The 23,943-nt window shown below is 42.8% G+C and overlaps 1 protein-coding gene across 18 annotated transcripts in view; it reads right to left on the reverse strand.

Annotated features, from left to right (window-relative positions):
- Positions 1 to 23,943, reverse strand: part of LINGO2 (leucine rich repeat and Ig domain containing 2) — a 982,977-nt gene that overhangs the window by 10,507 nt on the left and 948,527 nt on the right. Inside the window, exon 1 of one of the 18 annotated variants that reach the window (XM_061631685.1) lies at positions 1,109 to 1,350. The exons of the other annotated variants lie outside the window; for them this stretch is intronic. The gene's annotated coding sequence lies outside the window, so the exon portion shown is untranslated. Of the gene's footprint in view, positions 1 to 1,108; positions 1,351 to 23,943 lie in introns of those variants that run through there. 18 annotated transcript variants of the gene reach the window in all.

Below are 23,943 nucleotides of genomic sequence, written 5' to 3' on the forward strand. Positions count from 1 at the left end.
CTTCCAGCTCAAGCGGGAGCCATTTTTAGCTCTGAAATACCCAAACGCTCCGAAGAGAAGCCGATAGCATTGTCTCCTGAAGAATTTACTTTTATTGAGCAGTTTACCCAATTGTCGATGCAAGAGTTACAAAAAGGGGTTGCACCAGAGTGAAAAGCAAAGTTTGAAATTGTAGCTACATCCACGGACAGCCGCACCTGCCCCATTTGCCAAATAAAGCTGAAAAAAAGGCAGTGATGGAGGATTTACCTCTATCCACTTTAATCCAGAAAATTTCCCTGGGTGCTTTTCCAAGTTCAGCCAGCCAGCATGTATCCGCTTCGCCAATATCCCCCACTCACCCATGGACTGCAGGCAGACAAATTACTTTTGTGCACATCCCCTGGGCAATCGCAGATCTCATGGACTGGTCCAATACCTTTCCGAAACTTAGGGCGGCTCCCAATGAATTTAAAGAAAAACTGGACCAAATCATTAGTGTTTACAATCCAACTTGGGCTGACATGAACCAGCTGCTCTCTGGACTCCTGTTCCCAGAACAAAAATCAGCTCTAATAGCCCAAACGGGAGTAGGAGAGGGCAATGAGGTGCTTGCATGGCCATCTGAGGATCCTGGACATACCACGCAAGCTGAGAGAACGCGCTCAGCCAATTTGCGCACCGGGCTAGTTAATAAAAGAAACAGCTAGAAGCCAAAAAATACTGCAAACCCAAAGTACAGTCGCTCTGCCCTTCCCTGTTAACCCTTCCCTGGCTCTCCACTGCATTCTTGCAGCAGTAGTGTTCAAGAGGACAACCTTCAAGGCAACTGGGCCCCCTACACTCCATCACCCCTGCAGTTGCCTCCAGAGAAAGAGTTTCAAAAATATATATATTTTTAAGCATGCTCAACTATTAACCTCATGTTGTCTCAACAAACTAATTTCTACACCTCTGATGCTACCATTCCTCTTACAGTTGCTGGCCAGCCGCAGCAATTTCTCATAGACTCTTGTGCTTCCAGGTCCACAGTTCATCAAGCTGACCTGTCTCATCCACCATCAGGAGAAATAACGACTGAGTTTGAAGTAGGAGGTCAACTAGCAACCTATTCAGCTGCTCCACTCACCTATGACCATATCTTTCTTTCCCTGGTACCAGTTCTGTCAATTTCTGTGTAAATTGCACAATGCTGTTATTGCAGCTTTGATGGGTACATTTGGATCTTCCCTGCTTTAATCCACATGACTGTTCCTTCTGAAGCTACAGAGGCCTTCCCTTGGAGGAGATGTCCCAACCCTGAATGGGAGATCTCCTATCAACGGTTCCTGCCTCCTTGTGAAAGCTGCTGGCAGTGGAACCAATCAAGATTTGGTATCCACCTGATAAACCTTACCCCATCAGTAAAGCAATACACTCTCTCAGCTGAAGCAATTGAGGGCATCCAGCCTGTGATTGCCTCACTGCTACAGCGAGGTATTCTTGTATGTAATGTATTTCCCTGTAATAGGAAAAAGCAGCTTTGTGGGTTTTTGGGAGCTGCTAAATACTAGGCATTGGATCCCAAACTTTGCAGCCTATTGAATGAAAGGCAGAATGTGAGACTTCCTTTGTGGAGTTAAGAAAGGCTGTGGCCCAGACTCCTGTTATGTTAAACCTTTTTTCCTCTTTTACCATGAGTCTCAGGGTTCTGCTGCAGAAGTACTCTGTTGACCTGGTGGCTAAAGGATACCCTCCTTGGAGTACAGCTTTGCTTGTCCAGAAGTCTGAGGACTTGGTGCAAGGACATTCCCTCGCTGTGTTGGTTCCCCATTCTGTGCATTCTCTCCTGCTATACAGACAAACTCAGTCCCTTTCTTCTCAACGTCAAACTTCCTATGAAACTATTCTGCTAACCCCTCCTAATCTGGTCTTTGAACGCTGTCCCCCTCTCAACCCTGCTTCCCTTCTACACCTTCCTTCTGATGGAGAACCTCATTCAATCCCTCCTCATGATTCCATCACTGAACATCTTTGCACCCCTCGTCCAGATCTTTGTGACACTCTGGATAATTCTGATCTTATCCTTTTCACAGATGACACAGGAGCTCTCAGAATTGGCTATGCAGTGTGCTCTCCATATGAAGTCCTAGAAGCCTTTTCTCTGCCAACTTTCTGGTCTGCCCAAGCTGCAGAGCTCGTAGCTTTACAGAGAGCCTGCACTTTGACATCTGGCTGCTCTGCTTACATCTATACAGACTCTTCTTATGCTTTCATTTCATGGGTCAGATCTGGTCACACAGAGGATTTTTGACTTCAGCTGGCACACAAATTTCTCTTTCAGCTCTTATTTCTGTCAATTCCCTGATTCTGTTGCCATCATGCACTGCTCTGCACATACTACTGCTACTGATCCTGTCAGCTGTGACAATAGCATAGCAGATGCTGCTACTAAAGCCGCTGCTTTTATTGCACACCCTTCTCCCCATCTTCCTTCTCAATTGACTCTTCTCCCTTCATCTGTTACCAGAACTTGTTTTGCTTCAAGAAGCTGCCCCAGAGCATTAGAAAGATCTTTTGGTCTGCTCTGGCTGTCGCTTACATCCTGACTCTGTCTGGAGGGATGTCTCAGGCTGCTTTGTAGCTTCACAAGTGCTTCTTTTCCCTCTTGCTCAGGTGACTCATCACTCTTCTCACCTGAGCAAAGGGGGGATGCTATTGCAGATTTCAATTTTCTGGTTTGCTCCTAAGATCACACCTGTTTTGGCTCAGGTAGCATCGACTTGCTCAGTGTGTTTACAACACAATGTTGGTAAACCAGAGTGTCCTCTTACTGGCACCACTTCTTGGGACTATGGACCATTTCAACATGTTCAATTGGATTTCATTGAAATGCCAAAACACCAGAATTACAGATATGTATTGGTCACCATCTGTCATTTTTCTGGTTGGGTAGAAGCATTTCCATCACGACATGCAGATGCTGCAGCTGTTTCCAAGGCACTGCTTAGACACATCATTCCTTGATTTGGCTTACCTGTCTAATTAGATTCTGATACAGGTACTCACTTTACAGCTAAAGTGGTACAACAGCTTTGCCAAGCCTTAGGCATTCAATACAAATTACACCCCCCCAATTGTCTGTTGTCGTTGGACACTTTAACCAGTCTTTGAAAATGAGATTAGCAAAGCTGTGTGCTGAAACTAACCTATCATGGCCAGATGCACTTTCCCTAGTCCTTATGGGGATGCGAAATACACCAATCAGAAAACATCGATTGACACCACTTGAAATTCTCTTTGGCCGCCCCATGAGAGTGGGGGTGGCTCCCAGGCTAGCTCACTTACAATCCCTATTGGAAGTCCAGGAAGAACTCCTGGTCTACTGCACTAATCTTCCCAAAATGTTGAGAACTCTTTCCTCCCAGGTCCAGGAAGCTGCTCCTGTCCCGCTAGTTGTGCCTGCCCACCAGTTTCAACTTGGTGATTGGATCCTGGTTCGTGAATTTTGGAGAAAAGATTGCCTTCAACCTCGATGATCTGGATTCTCTTATTGACCTTCACTGCGGTGGGCATCACTGAGAGGACAGCGTGGATACATGCATCCCACTGTCGGAAGGCCCAGGTGCCTGATGAGAGCAAGAGAGGCCAGCCACACCCTGACAGAACGCCAGAAGGAAAGACCAAGGGAGAGGAGTCCCTTCCCAGGGACCACCATTCTTACCATCTGAGGAAAAGCCCCCGCCCTGCCAGAGGACTTCATGAATGAGATCCTATCCACCTGGGAGAAGTTAAGACTATGAGACCAAAGCGTGCCTGAGAAGGCAAGACAAACAATATCTATCTATTCTAGAGCCAATAAGGTGCAGCCCCTTCGGCAGACCAGCTCTCCAGGTTGATTTTGAGCTTGTCAAAGTAGTGCATGGCCCACTGGACTCTTTTGGACCTTCTCACACTGAGGTGGGGAGGCCAGCGACTTGTGGAGGTAGAGAAAAGTGGGTCTTTATTGCTGTTTGCTTGCTGTTTCTTACAATTACTGCCATAATATGGCTCCTGTGTTAGGCATGCGTCCCTAATACTGTGCTGTTTCTTTAGTATAGGGCACCCAGATTGGAGTCAGAACATATACTTAAGGCTAATGGTTGATCTTGCTACAGGGATGAATAAGAGTACGTGCTGGGTCTGTATGTACACTCCAACTTATGAAAAAGAAAGTAACCCACTGGTTGAGGTCCCTCTAAATTCAACTGGTCTTATCTCAGATGCATGGCTCAAATGTGATGAATCCTTGAAAAGTCTTGAGACTGCTCAATATGTGGCTTTGTCCAGATGGACAAAAGGAGAATATTTTCTTGGGGAAAATATTTGTTGAAAGTAGCTGATGTGAATGGGTCCTTCATCGAACCAAGGCTAAATGGAGTTTCAGTTATTCCACAGGGCAGGTAATGAAGGACAAGAGAAGGGTAATGAAGCTGCTGTGTGTAGCTCTTGGGCCCCAATGGCGCTCATATTATAATGAAATCTGGACCCAAGAAGAAGCTACTGTAGCCATGCTAATGTATGGCAAGGAGGGGGAAAGACAGGATGGGTTTCTCCCTCAATTGGAATAACACATAGCAGTATTGGTGGATCTGTGGGCAGAAGGCTTGGGAAAAAATTGCCTGCTAATGCGAAGGGAACTTGTTATGTTGGACTCCTGGCCCCTGGAATCAGAATCATGGACACCTTCCCTAAGGGCCTGATACAGAATTATTGAAAGGTGGCCCCTAGCCATAAAATCCTGGAAGCGTATAAAGATCTTACAGTCCTGCCTGAGAGGTATCTTCCCCTTTTATGGGGCAGCGGCTAACCATTTAGACATTTTAAGAATTTGTACTCTGCCTGAGAATGTCATGAATGAAACAGCTGGTGCCCTAGATATGGTTAATACTGAGCTTCAACAAATCCAACAATTTGTCTTACAAAACTGCATAGCTTTAAACTACCTCCTAGCATCACAAAGGGGGGGGGTGTCTGTGGCCTTATTGGCCCAGAATGCTGCACCCACATTGTTGATGGCTCTGTAAATATCACTGGATCCATCGAGAATATTCACCTATTGGCATCTAAGGTGCATGAGATTAAGACCTCTGGGTGGCAATGGAGTCCGAGGGATTGGTTTGGTGGCCTGAGAGGTTGGATGAATCAATTGTTTTAGGGCTATTGTTGGGTATATTGTTCCTCTTTGCCTTATACATCATGGTTAATTGTGTGTTGTTTTGCTTAAAGAGCACCATGCAGAAGACCACCCACATGTTACACCGGCTGAAGTGAAGCAAATGTATTTGGAACTTGATAGACGAGGGATGGAGAAGAAAGAAGAGGTGTTATCTATCATGCAAATTGGGATGGGACTGGAAAAAGTCCCATGGGGGGAGTGAAGAGGATTCTGATTGATCCCGAACAATTCTGACTGCCATTCCCTGTAAGCAGGGGGGTCACATAGACAATAATGAATAACACTGCTGTAATAGAGTGAATATGTGCCAAGGATACTGATATCGCAGGAATGCATAGAGGAGGATGGTTGGTACAGGGGGCAGCACATCACTGTAGCACTTTAGCATAGAACAATTGGATGAAACTGTTGCCATGGTCATGATGAATGTGGGAGTATATATCTGTCTGTAACTGACCACCATTTTAGTTGAGTTCTGTACTTTACTCCAGCTAAGTGCTTGGCTGAATAAAGGACCTTAAACCAGGCTTTGGCTTCATTCTTAAGTCTCCTCCATAAAGAACCCAGTCGTAAATTCCACGACAGCAGACATCTACAATACATTACAACAACACCAACAAAAGTACTGCAAAGTTGATGATTAAAGATGACAAGAAGGAGTTCTTTACTGTAGCTTGTTTGGATTAAAAAGGCGGACAATGATTTCTGGTAAGCATTCATTACCATGGTTTAATGAATACAGACTTGCAACCAAGGAAACAGATGACTTAGGCTGCAATCCTAACTTTACTTATGTGGGATTGAGTCCCGCTGAATTCAATAGGACTTACTTCTGAGCAGATATAGTTAGGATTGCCCTGTAAAGGCTTTTTAGGGTTGTACCCAACTAAATCATTGCATGTGCACAATGACTTCCACAAGTACATTGGAACGTTTCCTAATTTTCCTCTCCTCTCAAGCCCCTCCAATCTGCTCTGGAATTTCCCACAACCCTTTAGAGTAGATTTGTGTGCAGTGTAGGGGCACATAGGGGGAACAGAGGAAGGGGAAGTTCCACTGCAGTTGTGGAAGCTGGATTCATCTAAGGTGGATTCAGTTTAGTCCTTGAAGGGATTAAGATAAGGAGATATAGGTGGAGGTGCCAATGATTAAAAAAAAAAATCACTGACCTTACGTCCTTTTTGTGACTTTTTGAACTGTGTAATTGCAGAAGTGATTACTTTCCTCACGTCAATAAAAATATCTGTTTAGAAGGGGGGATGAAAAAGCTATTGGTTGTACTTCACCTAGATTGCATGCTTACATGATCAAATCTTGCAAAAATATCAAGTGATTCCCCATGGAAAACATGAATAAGAAATCTGCTCTTTTAGATAATATACACTCCATGTTTTTTTAGCATTTCTAGTATTTATTTGTTTATTTATTATTTGATTTATATCCCACCCTTCCTCCCGGTTCTGAACCAGATTGTTATTTAGGCCCTCTCTGTTATGATCTGTCCATAGCAGGTACCCCCAAGACAAGGTAGCACCAAATGTGCAACTTGCTCCAATCTGAGCCCTATTTAGGTTTTGTTCACACATACACGTGAGGGGGAGCATGTGTACTGCTAAGCCCTGCCCCTTTGGCATGTCACCTTTATCCTGTTTAGAGCCCTCCATGAGTTTGAGAGTGAAGGTCGGCAGTAGGGTTGCCAGGTCAGAAGCATCTCAACCCTGAGATTTCGGGGGGGGGGGGTTTCTAGTGATGTCACAGGGATGGGCACGAGTGATGTCACAGGAGCAGGCCCGAGTGATGTCATTAAGCATGATACATTAAGCATCAACCATAGTTGCTTGGAGCATACAATTCAAACAAAGACATTTCTCTGATTATAAATTAAGATAGAAATCTTAAGAGATAGAGGCTGGGTAGGGAACATTTAATCTAGCCTACTTGCTTCTGGCAAGAAGGGTTTAAGTGCCCTTAGTCACCAGGCCAGTCACCAGAAGGCCACTGTAAGAAGAAAGGAGCCTAGTGCTGTGGAGATGTTAGATGGGAGCATTAGGGAGTAAAGGTGGATGCCCATGAAGGCTGCAATTCTAAATATACTTACTAAGGGACTAAGCCCCATAGAACTCAATAGGACTTACACCTGAGTAGATATGGTTTGGATTGTGCTGTTGGTAAAACTTGACTAGGGATCCTCTGCAAAGATATCCATATCCAAGCAGGGTTGGCAACCGCTGCCTGGAATGCCTTGCCCCAATCTCTTAACATTGCTGCTCCAAATTTCTTTACAGATTGGACCCTTCAGTTCAGAAAGAGGTCTGAGAAATGACTAAGAGTAAGAAGGTTCTCTACCCTTTTCTGTCTACCCTGTGGGCTACTATAAATTCACTTTGACAGCCAACCCAATGCCAGTGACTAATAATCGACAGAGAGAAAACACAAGTGGTTTGGTCTACCTTCACAGGCAGCAGCTTAGGAACAACAACAATTGCAGCCACACTTCCAAATATGTGAATTCTCTTTTACCACTATTGGGCAAGAAAAAAACTGTCATGCAACCAACAAGGTGCATCATCAGTGGGTTTAAGGGGGTGGAGCTGAGTGCATGGAACCACTGTTGTTGCTTTTATGGATGTAAGGGAGTGAGGTTAAAGGAAAATGAAATGCAAATAAAAAAAGAAAAGACAGCAATGATTTCCTAAATGCAATGCCATACCAACCACAACAAAATTCGTATGAGTAAGACAGAAAACTCAGCATCCCACAACCGGTCAGGATTCATAACCAAAAACCAAAACTAAAAAAATTGTGGCAGCGTCAGCCAAGGTCACAGAAATGCAGTACAATTTGCCTTGGCGGCTACAGTTACTGCAGGATGCTGCAGCATGATTGCTGAGATTAGTGAGACCCTATCAGCACATAATACCTCTGCTCTGAAATCTGCACTGGTTGCCAATTTGCTACCAGGCCAAGTTCAAGGTGTGATTTCCATGTTATGGGTTCCACAGAGTACTTTCTCTGTTCTTGTAAGAAATCAGTCCTTTATTACGGCAGCACTACGCTTTGGAACTCCCTGCCTATTGATATTACACATATGCCTTCATTGTTTTTTCAGCACCTGCTCAAATCATTTTTGTTTAGGCAAGCCTATCTGGGCATGTAGAAGATATTGTATGTTTTATCTGTTTTTAACTCATTGTTGGTTTTATTATTTTCAATGTTTTTAAATACCTTTCTTTAACTGTTTTTGCCAATAATTTTATTGTTTTAATTCCTTCTGTAAACTGCTTTGAGATTTTTTTTGCAATAAAGTGGTATATAAATGTTGTAAATAAAATACATAAATAAAATTTGGAGTCACAGTGGCCCTTGAATCTCTTCCCACTTATACTGGCTCAGGCCATTTGGTACTATCTACCTCACAGGGTTGTTGGAAAGACTCCATGTACACACACAGACACTGCAGATGTAAAAATACATACACCCCACATAATAGTTCGTTGTCAAAGCAGCTGGTCATTGCAGAACATTTTTTTAAAAAAATTAGTATTCATTTCCTACATAATAAAAACTTTGATACCTAAGTAAGCCCTGCCTAATTGCTTTAAAAATAGGATTGGAGGGGGAAAGAAAGATTTACAACACAAACACAATTCTTTCCTATGTTCACTCAAAACTCCCATTAATTTACAGCACAATCCTAACCATGTCTACTCAATAGTAAGTCCTACTGAATTCAATAGGGTTTACTCTGGGTATGTGGGATTATGTATTAAAGCTTCATATTGGGAAGGTTTTCAAAACACTGCCCTCTTACAGCCCAGGAAAATTTAAACTTAGTTTGACTCCTGCACACAAGAGAGAAAAACACCTGAAAGCTATATACTTACTCATGAGATTTTCAGATAAAGAGGGGAAACCAACCATTTTCTTCTGTTGCAGTGGGGTCTAGGCACTGCCTGGAGGTTAACAAATCACAACCCTGACTTCACTTATTGGCTACAAACCTGAAAGGGCGGGGATAGAGCAGCCTGCTACAAACTGATTTAACAGGAGTTGCGAGGGGGGCGATGGCTGATGTTTTGGGGTATATCTTGTGAACCAGACCACCTAGAAACTTTTTTTAAAATTAAAACTGAGAGTCCAGAGATTAGGTAACTCAACCAGAGACCCAGAGTGGACCCCCAAAATCCAGAGTCTCCGGGCAAAAACTGGACACCGGGCAACCCTAGTAGGAAGCATGGAGGCTCCCCGTGCAATTTAGAATCCTGCAGGATTGGGTACAAGCAGAAATCCCACCAGAAAAAGTAGCCAAACTAAGTGGACTGGCTCTTTTAGCTTCTGTCACCCCTTATGAGTTCCGCTCCTTCCTGAAGAGTTTCTGCCATTTTCTGTAAGAGCAGAGCAGCGTTGGATTAAGAGCTACTTTTGTATAGAGAGCAGATTGTGGATTTGTACACTGTTTTCATATTTTACATACCCTGCTCCTGATTTTCCCTTCCCTTATTTCTTAGGTTGCTGCTATCTTTTACAATTGTTCCTGAAATAAGTAGGTTATAACTTATAAGACTTTGTATTTTATTACAGTATGTATTTGTTCTTATTATACTTGTTTTAATTCTTTTGGTATTGTATAGATATTATGTGATGTACTGACATATATTGTTGGTTATGTTCTAAGCTGTAAACCATGCTGTGGTTTCTCGACAAAGGGTGGCATATAAATAAAATAAAATAAAAAAAGAGTGTGAACCAACTATCTGGGCTGCAGGTGAGCATTTTCCTCCTTTTTGTGGTCTCTCATCTGGCCTGCTCTGTGCACCATTGGGCCGGTGCAGTGGAGTAGGTGGCATTTGACTCCTCCAGTGAATTGGGCTTGGGGGAATGGTGTATGTGGGGGTCCTGACTCAGTTTTGATCAAAGGGAAATGAGGGGGAAATGGGCTGAAGCTTGCCCAGTGGAGTCTGGGCAGTAAAAACCTGTAGCTTATGGGGTTCCCTTCTACTTCCCCAAACCAGAAGGTATTGAAGGATTTTGGCAAAACAGAAAAAAAAGGTAGTATGGCTGCCAACCCACCTTTCGGGGGTTGTTGGATGCTGTCCTCATAGTCCCTACTGTCATGGTGGTCCTAATTTTGTTCATCCCGCCTCCCATCTGCTGTTAGTTTTAGAAAGGAGAACGATCCCAAGTATAGGATTCAATGACATGTTTAACGTCACATCTAGATCTATTAGTGACTAACTGCTGGAGTCAGATTTCCATTGGCACACTGGCAAATCATTCCCTTCCCAGAAAGATATATTTCTTGATAAACCATTCCAAAGTGAAAATCCCCCCCTTCAACTTACCATTGCTGATACCTTCCTCTTTTTCTACCTATCTACATTTCCACACACTAATAAAAATTAGATTTCCATTAGCTGATATGCTGTTTGAACGCAAGACGGGGGCTAGTGCACTGGTGAGCAATGTACGAAGCTGCTTTTAAATGATTATTTAACAGTTCTGTTTGATCTCCCCAGAAGCACTTGAGACCTCTTCTGGCATTTGTTCTTTGATTCTTTGAAATGTAAAACTCTTACATAAAAAGACAGCAGTTCTGCGTCTCCATTTGGACTACATGAAGTTAGTGGTTTGGTGGCAACTGGGAGGGGGGGGCGCAATTTAGGCATTACTTATTCCAACAAGGCTATCAATGCTTCTTTCCGAGAGTGAAACTATGTTTCACTGTGCCAAACTCTATCTCCGGCATTCATGCAAATCACAGATTAAAATAACATACTAGACATGAACACAAGAAGCTGCCTTAAACTGTATCAGACCACAATCCCAGGCAGTGGCTCTCTGTCGAAGGATTGTATGCAAAGTAGTGTTAAGGAACATGTCCCATCAGTGCAAATTGCCTTATATTGACTCAGACCACTGGCCCATCTAACTCTGTACTGTCTACACTGTTTGGTAGTGGCTCTCCGGAGTTTCAGGCAGGAATCTTCCCCGCCCCCCACCTGGAGGTGCTGACTGAACCAGGGCCCTTCTGCATGCAAAGCAGATGCGCTACTACAGAGCTATGTCCCTTTGCTCTATAGACCAGGATGGATCTCACAACCCTGGGGCCCTGTAGATCAGCCTTTCCCAACCTTTGGGTCCCTAGATGTTGTTGCACTACAACTCCTATCATCCCCAGCCAGCACAGCCAATGGTCAGAAATGATGGGAATTGCAGTCTATCAACATCTGGAGACCCAATGGATGGGAAAGGATGCTCTGTTTCGGACTACAACTGCCATCAGCTCTATCCAATGATCAGGGATGAAGAGAGTTGTAGTCCAAAACATCTGAAGGGCACAAGGTTGGTAAAGGCTGTTGTAAAAGAGTAACTTATGGACTTGTGTTCAGTCCAGACTGACACATGCACTCTACATTACTCCTTCCTCTTTGCCTTGCCAGTCAGTAAATGGATTCTACAGCCATATATCTGTTTTGTGAAAAATATGATTATGACATAACATCAGAAGGACAGTATTCCTTCTATATACATTTTGCTGGGAATTTCTACTGAAGTGTGGTATACAAATGTCAACAACAATATATTCAAGGAGGAGACAACAAATGAATACAGAAGAAAAAGTATTCCTTTGCCTAAGCTAAAAGTGGTAGTTTTAATTAGCTTGGAGAAGAGAAGAGGGGATTTTATTATTATTTTCAAGTACCTGAGGTTGTCTTAAGGAATGTGGGGATCAGTTGTTTTGAATGGCTGTTGGCAGCAAGATGAAAAAACAACATTCAGCTCTACTGGCAACCCAAACGTCTAAGATAGATGTTAGGCAGAGCGTTCTTCTCAAGTATATATGATGGGAGATGTGTGCATGATGGAATCTCCATCACTGGATATCTTACATTGCAAGTTAACAACCATTTTGTTGTGTTAGTTTGGGGGAATCCCAATTTTGAAGCAAAACGATTAAATGGAGGAATAGAGAACCTCTACAGTCCAGTTTGTATATCAAGTACATTATCTCATCCCTTGACCAGTTATGATTGATGACTCACAGATGAATGCATGAATTTTCTCCACTCAAAAGTACTGCATAGGAAGGATTCCATATTTACATGTGACATGTTCATTGATGGACTGTGTCATTTAAACTACATGTACCCAGAAGATTCTAACCAGCCTTCTGCTAGTTTTGAATCTACAGGGATCCTCTACTAGAGAAGAGGGTACCCAATCCCTTAAAAATTGTAGTTTTAGATCCTACAAATTTATGACTCCCACAAATCCAGTTCTAGATTCCATCTCTCTCATTTTCCAGGCCAACATAGCAACAACTTTCTATCTTAAAATAAAAAGGCAAAAGCAGATGAATTAGATTGATTTCTCTACTTTTACTCTCAGCATGAAATGCTGGATACAGAGTACATTCCTGCTCATTGAGGAAAACTGTATTGTTGGGATCTATAAACATATAAAATACTACTTACATGTTTTCTTTATGAGCGTAAGTTATTTTTATAATTACAAATCAATGTGGGAAACAGCTGGAGATAGAGTGTAGGATTTTATAAAAGCATATAATGTTCAGTTTATAGCACTGCGGAATCTTTTATTTCTCATCGTTCCTAGTGTCCATCTCAATCCCAGTTAGATGTCCTGTTCCCCATTCCTGTGTGGTTAAGAGAGATGCATACTATTGGTCGAAGTACATAAAACATAAGGAGACAGCGGTAAACCCTCTTTGTAAAGACTGTGCATTGTAATGCCATAAAGTCCATACTCCCAGTCCAACTGTTGTTCAATATTTCATTGTTTGGCTCTGCAAAAATATTGAGAATGCTTTGTTTCTCTCTATACCTATGTATTATTTTTATATTAAATATCAGTGTGGGAAACAGCAGGAGATGGAATACGGGAAATCCATATCCGCGATGATTATTTTGTTTACCTTTTGTTGCTGCACTAATTAACACCATTTGAATAAATTAACTAGAAAAAATCACAAACCAGTGGGAGGCCTGAGAGTACAGTTTTTTTAAAAGCAAATGGATCAGAGTGAGAGTTTTTGGAAATAGTGGCTGCAGGTAAAAAGCTGAGAAAGAAAGAGTCTCTGACACTTGAATAGGAGGGGCTGGATGCTGTTGGAAGGAAGGAAATGGCTAGTTGGAGGACTCTTGGCCAGGGGCAGAAAAGCTATTAATAAAATTTCAAAAAGTAAGATTTGCACAGTCCTTTTGACCATGCATGCAGCTTCTTTCTTCCCTTCGTGGCGTGCCTGAATGAAATGTGGAAGTCTCCAACTAGCCATAGTTTCCCCTTTTCATCTGAACTGGGAAACTAAGGTTATCAGGTTCAGAACAACATGGATCTTAAACCATGGACTGAACCAATTTTAGGTTTCCTGGTTCAGATGAAATGGGAAACAATGATTAATTGTAGATATCTGAATTTTACATGCACTGTGGGGAGTTGCATGAGTGGGCAAAAGGCTCCTGCATAACTTGGCATTTTAAGCTAAGCTAGACAAACACAATGGATATCTACCAGAACTCAATTGCCCTTGGAAGACTGGGGTTAAATGGAGTTATTATTTCTCTGCATGACTACAGTACCATGAATAGGAGATGATATGGATGAGCTCCTAGATTAGCCTTGCTACTGAACAGGTAAAATACTATGTATGGAGTATGAAAAGTTCTGAAATTCCAGCTTAAGCTCCCATTATCACTAATATTTAAAACACAGATGTCTACAGGAAAAAGTGCAACTAGTTGTCCACCAATAGCTACTCGTCATGATAGCTATAGGCATCCTACTGATTCAGGAGCAGTCTGCCTTCAAGTTACAGTTACTGGGGACAATTGCCTTCATGTTATACTTTTGGGTTTCACAGAGGCATCTGGTTGGCCACTGTGGGGAACAGGATGCTAGATTAGGTTTGAGCCAGCAGACTTCTTCTTACATTCTTATGCACGCATTGTATTATACAACCACAAGAGTGTATACTATAGCCAGCATGGATTTTTCGCATTCCACAATGTTAAATTGAAAATACCTCCATGCCATTCTGATGCTTCCCATAAGCCCATTTCAAAACAAAACCTTACAAAATGTATAGTCCTGAACTCAAAAATGCTTGCTTAACACAACCTTCTAAATTTTCATAGCGATACACAAAACAGTCAGAGAGAATCGAGAGTTCAATGTGTAAAAAGAGAGAGAGAAAAACCAGACCCCTTTTGGACTTTTTCTGTCAGAGTTCTCATAATCTATTGAAATTCATTAAAAATCAGCCATGTTCACAGAATACCTGTAATCCTATTACTGACCTTGCCTCATACTCTGACCTTCATCTTCTGCAGTTTAAAAGTTTAAAAAAATGCCTGGCTGATTTTTAATTAATTTAATAAATTATACATTGAACTCAATGATAATGTCAGGCATGCTCAGTAAGAACCAACTATCAATGTTCTAAAAGCCAGGCGCACAGCTGCTTGGCTTGGCTAATCAGGGGGCCACACCCAAGTCAGAACTTTATTTCATTTGAGACAGTCATGGCTTTCCCCAAGGAATCCTGGGAAGTGTAGTTTGTGAAAGGTGCTGAGAGAAGACTCCTATTCCCCTGACAGAGCTGGTTTAACAGTCAGCCGCTCTGACTGAAACTCTATGAGGGGAACAAGGTGTCTCCTAGCAACTCTCAGCACCCTTCACTAACTACACTCCCCAGGATTCTTTGGGAGAAGCCATGACCGTCTAAAGTGAAATAAAGGCCTGGTGTGGATGTGGCCAGTGACAATAATCACTCAATAATCATGAAATGCCCTTCCCTCTTCCTCCCTCCCATCACTTCCTTTTTGCCCCTTCCCTCCCCCTTCCTTCGCCCCTCCCCCTCCCCTTCCAATCCCCTCCTTCTCCTCCCCATCCTTCTGCTCCTCTCTCCCTTCCTACTTCCCTCTCCTCTCCCTCCTCCTCCCCCATGGTCAGTTTTACTTATCCTAACCATGATTGCATGGGAATAAATCCCATTGAACTCAATAAGATGCAAATGATCAGACCTGTCTTTTCCCTCCTTCCCCTCTCCTCTCCCTCCCTCCTCCCTGCTTCCTCCCCTCCCCTCTTCCTTCTTCCTTCACCCTTTCCCACTCCAGCCCTCCCTCCCTCTCTCTCATCATCAGTTTTATCTATCCTAAGCATGATTGCATGGGAGTAAATCTCACTGAACTCAATACACATGCAAATGATCAAACCTACCCTTCTTCTCCCCTCTCCCTCCTCCCCTCTGCCCTTCTTCCCCTCCCTCCTCCTCCCCTCCTCCTGCCCTTCCTTCTCCCCCCTCCCCATCCCCTGTGGTCAGTTTCACCTATCCTAAGCATGATTGCAGGGGGGTATATCCCACTGAACTCAATAAGCATGCAAATGATCAATCAATTCTCAGCAAACTTGAACAGGATCCCATTTCGTTCTTGCCAGGTTTAAGAGCTGAGAAATCCACCGATGGCAAAAAAAACCCTTATGGTTTAAGAACATGCCTATAGCCAACAGATATTTCTTTCAAACTTTAAATAGCAGGGAAATTGGGCAGCTGTAGCAGGAGACCTGACCTCCTCTCTGAGATATTGTACTGCCCTACAAATTGGTCAAAATGCAAACACAATTTGGGTTGGTCTTTTACAGTCCAATCCACTTCCTGTGGAGCTTGGAAGAATTTGGTAACATGTGCCTCTGGTAGGGTGTCCATTTGTCCTACTGCACGGAGGACAGTCCTCAATTTGAAGGGCTGTTGGAGCACAGTCCTCTGACGGGCTGTCCAGTCCAAGTCCAATTTAAAGATAAAGAAGCATAAGAATGGCAAGCTAGGGCCATGAAGTTGCCCATCAGCAGGTAGCACATGCACATCAGGCTGTGCGGACACATAAGCCACTTGTTCTATATTAGGTTATATTCTATTTATATTTCCATTTTAGTAATTATTTCAAAATTTCCATCTATAAATTTTATGCCACTCTGTGTCCTCTTTGGTTCTCCTTTTCGGACAAGGCATAAAGGGCCACCCTTTGGACAAATCCTACCCCATCTTATGCTGCTACAGGATGGGCTTGATTATGGGATTCCTGTGTGTTTGCATTACTGAATTACTTATTTTCAGGAAAAAAGCATTTCCCCCCATTAATAGATCTGCAGGGAAATATATGTACATTTGAGTTATTCTCTATTGGTTTGCCTGTATTACAGGCTAGTAGGAAGGGTGTGATTTAATTTTATAGTTGCTATGATTTGCTAAACTGCTAAAAATAAAGGCTACGTTCTACCACAGAGGGCAATTTTAGTTTAGGGCACTGGAGTTTAAGCAAATTAAAAGCAATAAATCACCTCTAATGCTAAGGCACGCATTTTAGCACTTAAGAAAATAATTCCTCTTATGAACATTTAGCAAGACTATTACAAGGAAGCAGCGACTCCTATGCATCTATATGAAAAAGTGCCACATACACATGCATGGTGGATTTGGGTTGGGACATAAGAAAACAAAGTGACACATAAGAACATAGGAAGCTGCCTTATATTGAGTCAGATCATTGGTCTAGTGTATTGTCCACATTGTCTGGCGATGGCTCTCCGGAGTTTCAGACAAGGGTTTCTCCCAGCCTCATCTGGAGATGCCAGGGATAGAATCTGGCACCTTTTGCTTGCAAAGCAGATGCTCTACTGCTGAGCCACTGTATTTCCCCTAGCATAAGGCAAGATCAGACTATCCATCTAGTTCTGTAATTGTCTATTCTGACTGGTAGCAGCTCTCTACAGTTTCAGGCAGAATTGTCGTTGTTGTATTTGCATTTCTTACTTGCCCTTCACTATAACCTTCCAGGGTTGATTACAATATAAAAATGCAATATTAAAATTAGTCAAAACAATTTGCAATCAAAAGACCAGGGTGGCCACCTTGACCTCTTAGGAGGAAAGGTGGGATATAAATGCAAGAATGAATGAATGAATGAATGAAATCAAGTATTACAGGCTAGGGTAAAGTACAGCCTCTTCACCATACAATGAAAGTTATACTGTGAAGACACACCTCTGTGCGTGTGGGGTATTCCACAGCTTGGGGGCTGCCACAGAGACTGTTCTCTCCTGGGTCGCAACCCCTGAGCTTCTGAGGGTGGAAGAACTACCAAGAGGTCTCCCTCTGCTGATCTTAATTCCTGAGAGGGTCTGTAGGGAAGGAGACAGTCTATCAGACATCTGGGCCCTAAGTCATTTAAACACTAATGCAAGCCCCTTCACTTGAGTCTGGAAATGAACTGGCAAACAGTACAGCTGTTTTAGAATATGTGTTGTGTGAATTCTAAATGGAACCCCAGCCAATAATCAGCATTTTAGACCAGATGAAGTTTCCAAGTGTTCTTCAAAGGCAGCTCTGCCTTCCTCATCACCTGCTCCGACCCATTCCTTTTAACTTCAGGATGTCAGGGAATGAAACTTGGGCCTTCTGCATGCAAAGTATGAGCTATCCCACTGAGCTATGGTCCCTCCCTAGTAGGGATCCAAAGTGCTACTTTAGGTATGATCAGGAAATGTCATGTGCCCAGGGAGATTCTCAACATTATCTTCCTTTGAGCAGATACCATTTAATCAGGAGATCAATTCTGCACAAAATAGGAACCAGGCCTTCAGTGTGGTGGCACCTACACTTTGGAATTCCCTCTCTTTAAATATTAGGCACCATCTCTGGTGTCTTTTTGGTGTCTACTGAAGACCATCCTCTTCCAATAAGCCTCTTAAAAAAAGACCTTTATCCCAGTCTGTATCTGTACTGGGTTTTGTTTTTTTAAAAGATGTTTTTAAGATTTTAAAAATTGTTTTATCACTTGTTGTGTGCTGTCTTGTGCTCCTTTGGGGAGGAATGGAGTGGGATATAAATGTAACAATAAAATAAAATAGTGGTGGGTTTATTCTGCTTTAGCTTGTTCTACAGTGCTTCCCCAATGCTACCATGTTATTGTCATCTGGATGGGCACAGCACAACAAAAATAGGACAAAAAAAAACACCCCTCTGAAGCCCACTGTGAATTGTTTGCAAGGCACTTTGAGGAGTTGTTTGCCTCCATAGCAATCTTGATGCCTCATCCACATCTACTGTAGTCCCCAGCAACATCTGCTGCAATTTCTTGGGAATGGTTTCAGTTGATGCGGCCTGATGACATGGACAAGGTGCTTGCAGTGATGCGGCCAGCAAGGTGTCCTCTCGACCCTTGCCCTTTTTGGCTTATTAAAGCTTGCCAAGGGGGGTTGACCGAGTGAATCCAGGGTGTGGACAATGCATCATTGCAGGAGCGAGTGGTTCCAGCTTCCCTGAAAGAGTAGGTGATCTGACTGCTTCTGAAAAAGCCCACCCTGGACCCATTGGTTTGAAACAACTACTGCCCTGTTGCAAATACCCCCTTCTTAGGGAAAGTGACTGAGAGGGTTGTGGCGCAACAATTGCAAGTACTCTTGGATGAAACATATTATCTTGACCCGTTCCAGTCTGGGTTCAGGCCTCGTTATGGGACTGAATCGGCCTTGGTTGCCCTGCGGAATGATCTCTATCAGGAGAAGGACAGGGGTAGTATGACCCTGTTATTCTTACATGATCTCTCAGTGGTTCTCTTCTGGGCTGACTTGGCGGGATGGGTATTGGAGGCATTGTTTTACAGTGGTTCCGATCCTATCTTCAGGGTCGTCTTCAGAAAATAGCATTTGGTGATTGCCTTTTGGCTCCCTGGCAATTGTGCTGTGGGGTGCTGCAGGGTACCATCTTGTCCCCAATGCTTTTTAAACATCTATATGAAGCCCTTGGGAGGGGTCATCAGGAGATTTGGGGTGAGGTGTCAGCAGTATGCTGACAATACCCCAGTTTGTTACTCCATAACTTATGAATGGGGAGAGGCCATGCAAGCCCTGGACCACTGCCTGGACTCGGTGGTGGGCTGGATGAGGGCCAATAAACTGAGTCTGAATCCTAGCAAGACAGATATGCTGTGGGTTGGTGGTTCCCAAGTTCAGATAATTGATCAGTTGCCTGCTTTGGATGGGGTCGTACTACCTCTGAAAGAGCAGTTCTGTAGTCTGGGGGTGCTCCTGGATCCATCTTTGCTGCTAGAGGCCCAGGTGACCGCAGTGGCTCGGAGTGCCTTTTACCAGCTTCGGCTGGTAAGACAGCTGCGGCCGTTTCTGGACCGGGATAGCCTGACCACTGTTGTCCATGCACTGGTAACCTCCGGGCTGGATTACTGTAATGCGCTCCATGTGGGGCTGCCCTTGAGGTTGGTCTGGAAGCTGCAGCTGGTGCAAAATGCGGCATCGGGACTGCTCTCTGGGGCAGAGTTTCACCAACATGTCACCCCACTGCTGAAAGAATTGCACTGGCTACCTGTTAGCTACTGGGCTAAGTTGAAGATTCCAGTTTTGGTGTACAAAGCCCTATACAGCTTGGGACCAGGATATATGAAAGACCATCTTAACCCTCATATACCCAGTTGATCACTGTGCTCTGCAGGTGAGAGCCTCTTGCAGATACCATCTTATCAGGAGGTCCGTTCTGTACAACATAGGAAATGGACCTTTAATGTAGTGGCACCTATCCTTTGGAATTCCGTCCCCTTAAATATTAGACAGGCACCATCTCTGTTATCTATTCAGCACCTACTGAAGACTTTCCTCTTTCAACAAGCCTTTTAAGTAGAGACCTTATCCCAGTCTCTGTGTGTGTGTTGGAATTGCTTTTTAATATGTTTTCAAACCTTTTTTTTTTTTAAAAAATGTTTTTAAATATTTAAAGATGTTTTTAAAGATGTTTTGTTTTAATATGTTTTTAATGGTTCTTTTGTATTAATATATTTTAAAGTTTGTTTTTATTATGTGCTTTTAGTGATTTTTTGCCGCCCTGGGCTCCTACTGGGAGAGAGGGTTGGATACAAATCTAATAAATAAATAAAATAAAAAATAAACTAGAAAATGTGTGGTATAAAAAGTTAAGGGACTTCAGCTGGGATTGGGCATTTTAATTCTATTACACCAGTGCTTCATCAGCTGTACTGGCTTCCAGTCTGTTTCTGGGCCTAATTTAAAGTGCTGGTCTTAATTGTTAAAACTCATAATAGCTTGGAACCAGGTTACCTGAAACATCACCTTCTCCTCAATGATCAAGTTCATCTTCAGATACCATGTTTCATGTGCCCCTGCCAGGTGGGGTACTAGGGAGCAGGCCTTCTCAGTGGAGGCAGCCTGGCTATGGAATACAAGATGTACACCTGGCACCTTCTTTATGGTCTTGTTGGTGCTAGGTGAAGGCCTTTCTATTCTCCCAGGCTTTTAAATGCTGTGATATGAAAATTGTATACTGTGTATTTTTAGTTAAATTGTGAATTTGGTTTAGCTCTGCAGGAAATTTTCATGCTGCAATTTTTTCAATGATTTTTTTAAAAAAATATTGTATTTCATCTTTCTGAGCTGTCCAGAGAAGTGTGTTATTGGACAGCCAAGATAAATGCTGTAAATAAATAAAAGGAATAAATGAAACTGCTGCAGCAATTCCCCTCAGTTTTAAAAATGGCTTGTTATGCGGCATGGGTGGCTGGTGCTTAAGAAACGCAAAGCTGCACAGGGCCTGCAGAACTTGTTGTGTGACTCTTTGGATTCTGGCCATCAATTCTATCAGCTATGTTGGTTCTGTCCCCCCACCTGGACAAGCATACTAGCAGCTGTTCTTTCGGTAAGTCTGTGTAGCAATTCTGTCAGTCAAGGCAAAACATACACTCACTAGCGACACCCTTCCTTTGAACTGCCAAAGTAGAGCCTCCTGTGTATTTCACAGAGGAAAGCTGTTGACCTCCCACTGGGTGCTGCTTTCTGTATCATACTGGGAAAAGATGGAGACCACAGGAAACTGTCATCTTCTGATTTGTTTTCTGGTTCATGGATTAGGAACCGATACAGTGTTGCATATTTATGAAGGCCTTAACAGATTGCGCAGAGAGTTTATAGGCACAAAAATACTTCTGAAATTTTTTGTCGATGCTTGAAGAACTAAAACACCAACTTGCCTACTTCCAGGAGACCTACAAATCACAGGGTGCTTGAGCGATGGTGCCAGATGTCCTGAATGACCCACCAAACTGAATGCAACCCATTGGTCATGCATTGTGACCTGGCAGGAGCTTAACAAACCCCCTCTCCATTTTTTTGCCACTCTTGGCAGGCAGTAAAAAAAGATTTGTTGATGGAAGGAACAGACCACAATACATGGTTAGTGGACTAGGTTTGGCTTGGTGGGCCATATGTTTTACAGGCCTGCCCCAGAGAAATGTTAAGTTACCTGCAAAGCTGACATATGCAAATGAGGTCAATCAATTGCTATTTCTTTTTACATTAGGAAGGGTGCTCCTTAAAGGGTTGTTCTTAATTTGGTTTGTTCTGAAAATGCTGAACACCATAGCTTCCATATTCCTTTTAGCTATTGTTAAACTGCCTAACATTGACATTTTTAATGCTTTCCTATTTCTCAGCAGTGTTGGAAGGGTAGACTCCGTGCTACTCTGCTAAATATTTGGAGGGAAAAGCAGGCTTTCTGCACTGTACTCATGCAGAGGAACAAGCTCACTTTTCTCACAAAGAGGTGACTATTTTAAACCCAGTGATCATTGGTAAAATCTCCATCTTCATGGTAAAAATATGCCAGAGATTTTTTTTAAACCCAAGAAACATCTGTAAGGAGTTGGACGTCCAAACTCTCAGCTTGGTCAGTGTTTATTGTGTTGTCATGCCGTCAACTATGACAACAAGATCCCAGCAGCATTTCCCACAGCTTGAAAAAAGAGGTTATAACCATGGAAATTATCAAAGGGAAGCTGTGTCTGTATCCAGGATAAACTGGGACACATGTTATATCCTCCAATTGATTCTGAGAGCATGCAAGTTCGAGAATGGCAAAGGCTACATTGTATGGAGACAAAACAACATCAAGTGCACGATGCTGGATTCAGATGGTGCCTAGGCCTCTATAGGGGCCTTCTAGTTGAGAGAACATTGTAAAAAAATAACAACATTACAGTGGGCACATATGCCTCTTCTTTGCCTTATATGAGCGTTCACTGCATAATCTATGGATAAAAAAATAGTTTAGCTGACTCCATCACAAGAATGACTTGGGCTGATTTGAGTCCTGTCCCAGTGTTATGCCTGAACAGGGAATCACAACATAAGTAGGAACGTGGAACTGCATGTGTCAACCCCATCCAGAATATTGCTATGTGCACTGTCCCTGCCTGCTCCACCTGGACCTTCCTCTGATGAGCAGGAAGGTCTGAAGGAGGCTTCTAAGTGTATTTAGGTGAATGTGTTTCAAAGCCTCCTTGAGACTGGTAATGCAGAGCTTCCTGATTATGTACAGACTTCTAAGTATGTTCAGGGGTGGGGTGGGGTGGGCATAAGTGGGGACATTTGCAGTGGGGCTAGCATGCATGCCTCTGTTTCCTCTACTCGGATTGCAATTATCTGTTCAGAGATAATGCCTAAAAAGGACTATTATCATGGGTGGATTCATAAATATGGGCCAAGATAGTGCTCAAAATGGTTGAAGAATGTCTGTTCCAGACTGGCATCCTACCCGTATCTGAACTGAAGGGAGGGAGACTAGTTCCAGAAGTCAAAATAATCTCAAGCAAGCAGTTGCCCATGGTCATCCAAATGGCGTGGTTGGAATATTACTAGTTTATTCTTAGTATTTAAATTTATTAGCCACCTTTCACCCAAAGGTCCCAAGGTGGGTTTTAAAATACATCATTACAAAGAGTTAAAAACAACCTGAAATCACAACATTGGTTCTTGCCAAATCAGAAACTCTAGCAGCAGGATCCAAGTGTCATACTCTTGTGCTACCAAGGTATCTTGCTCGAATGCGAAGCTCCTGGCTTGTTCTTTGCTACGCTGCAGAGCCCCTGCTCTGGATAGCCAGAGGGATGTATTGCACCCACTAGCTGGTTGAGTCAAGGAGTTAAGATGATTGGTTTTATACAGCTTTTGACCCTGCCTTAACTTCTCAAGCTGAACAACGTAATGCTCAGGGACATATCTGTTCTTAAACTGACTGTCCCTGATGATTGGCTAGATAACGTATTTGCTTGCCAGAGTTGGTGCATGCCAATCTTCAGACTGCCAGCCTTGACACTGTGATAGCAGCATTATTTGTCTTCTTAAGAGCAAATTTTATGATAGTTTCTTGCACTGAAAGCCTCAGATATGAAGCTCCATTGCTTGGATTCCTAGTGATCTAAAATGCCCAATGTGTCATTTCTCTCCAAAGCCACACACATGAAACTCAAGCTAAACAATTAAAAAATCAGACAAATCTGAATGCTAGTCTACTATCAATGACAAACATGGTGAGTAAGCATGGGAATCAATGACTATTTGACTATAATTAGTGTAGATGATCATAATTACTTGGTAACTGACATTTTCCCTTGAGGTTGTGTCCCCACTTAGTCCTAATTATTATTATTATTATTATCTGTTCCTAAGCAAAGATGAAGACTTAATACGTGAAACATGGAATGTGATGAAGCATTAAGCCTATTTTTTACAATCTTTCAACATGCTCCACAAATCATTCATTCCATGCAAATCCTACTTGTTTTTAATGGTGCACCTACTAGAACACTACTTGAAGGACTGCATCCTTTTTGATACAGAGTTGTTTCTGAATCAGAGTTATGACACAGTTCCATGCATGTTTACTTGGC

This window comes from Rhineura floridana, chromosome 1, assembly GCF_030035675.1.
Source record: "Rhineura floridana isolate rRhiFlo1 chromosome 1, rRhiFlo1.hap2, whole genome shotgun sequence".
NCBI lineage: Eukaryota > Metazoa > Chordata > Lepidosauria > Squamata > Rhineuridae > Rhineura > Rhineura floridana.